At 32.2% G+C, this 1,904-nt stretch overlaps 1 pseudogene; it reads left to right on the forward strand.

The window, feature by feature from the left end:
• Positions 1–380: 380 nt before the first annotated feature.
• LOC142441869 (U2 spliceosomal RNA) lies at positions 381–546 on the forward strand (annotated as a pseudogene).
• The last annotated feature ends 1,358 nt before the right edge of the window (positions 547–1,904 follow it).

Below are 1,904 nucleotides of genomic sequence, written 5' to 3' on the forward strand. Positions count from 1 at the left end.
GCTAATGACCAAACATGTTTGAGGGGGGAAAAAAGGAGACTTTTGACCCTTTATATGTAGGTTATCTACATATATAATCACTGCCACCAAGTAGATTCTAACTCATACATATATTCACATGGTATAGGGTCTATTACACACACACACACACACACACACTGACACAAGAATGGACAGACATGTGTGTGTGAGTGCACACACATCCACTCACACAGCCTGACACATATGCACAGACTCTGCCAGTACAGGTTCTCTATTTCTCCTTCAAATGAACTAAGATTTCTAATGCATAACATTTCTAAAATGAGTAGAAGTTAACTTTCAAAACAAAGATAGACAAATGTATATTGAGATTGTATCTGACCAATGTCAAATGTCCTACTGCTTCTCAGCCTTTTGGCTGAGATCAAGTGTAGTATCAATGCCAAATGGCCAGCTTACTAGATAGAGGTGATTAAAATAATATTTACTTTTTTTAAAAAGCTACGTGAGTAGCCTTAGTTGATGAATCACTTCAATTTATCCAGTATTTTCAAGAGTTTCATTTTGGGAAATGAATGATGTAGAAAAAAAATGTTCATCAAATGGAAACAATGCTTTTTGAAAATAAAATTTGGGGAATCCAATTGCTTAGTTATTTACTTGACCAAAATCCATGCCATTTCTTCCCAACATAATAACTAGTACATTGATGGAAAAGTTAATGCAACCACAGATTTGATATTTTGTGAGATTATATAGATAAGGAGGCATGGTAATACAGTGAGTTAGGCTTTGGGCTGCCAAGTTCAAGGTTGGTGCTTCAAGCCCACCAGCCCCTCCTCATAAGAAAGATGAAGCTGTTTTCTGTCTTCACGATTGACTGTCTGAGAAATCCTGTGTAGGATTTTTATGCAGCAAAATTAATCAAAATTAGTGGGTATACATAAAGTGATTTTATTTCATTGTTTAAATAGTTCATTGATAGCATGCTGCCCTAAGTATTAAAAACTTACCAAGACAAAACTAACCTGAAGGACAATTGCTTATCAAGAAAATGAAAACCATTAGTTAAGTGACATCCCAAAGGCAATGTTACATGTTAGTTATTTCAAAAGAACATGTAAAAGAGTATATTAGCATGAGACAGAATCAAATCTTACAAAATTAAATTTCTCCTGCAAATTTTTATTTATTTGAAGAAAATATATTTGGGCATACAATAGGATTATCCTTGTTTATCAGGATTCAGCACACACAATTATCACTGAGAAATTAAATGTGTGAGTGATTAAATGTGTGTTTCCAAATAATTTTAATGCTACATAAATTCTTTGCAACTATTTTCCAAAGAAGAACAGTTAATTTTTAGTATTGGTCTCCTGTTATGAAAATTTTAAATCTGACAACATGTACAATTTTTTTCTTTCTGGGTATCGAAATCACACAATCACTTGAGAAAGCAAAATAAACAAGTATTTTAAATCATGTTGCCATCTTGTAGTTACTCTTATTTTTTTGTCATCACCGCTTATTAGAACTGCATGGCCTGAGGTAAACACTGTTTTCAAAACTGACTAAGCCCTTTTCTGAACAGAAGACTTTGTATGAAATACTTTAAGTCATTGAGCATATGATATTTTCCCAAACCTAGGAGCATTTTATTAATATTAATGAATGAGAAATAATTAACTACACCAATAATCCTATTATAATTTATATTGGGGCACTAGGAATTAAAATTGACTTGATTACACTAAACTTGTTGGGTTTTTTTGTTTTGTTTTATGAGGGTTTCTTTTTCAAAGAATTTAAAATTCTGTGTGAAAATAGGTACATTAGAACTCTGAAAAAAATCCCTGTGGCACTAAACTTAAGACCACAACCTGAAATATGGATTACATTTTAACATCAAGAAAAATAAA

The sequence above is a fragment of the Tenrec ecaudatus genome, chromosome 2, assembly GCF_050624435.1.
Source record: "Tenrec ecaudatus isolate mTenEca1 chromosome 2, mTenEca1.hap1, whole genome shotgun sequence".
NCBI lineage: Eukaryota > Metazoa > Chordata > Mammalia > Afrosoricida > Tenrecidae > Tenrec > Tenrec ecaudatus.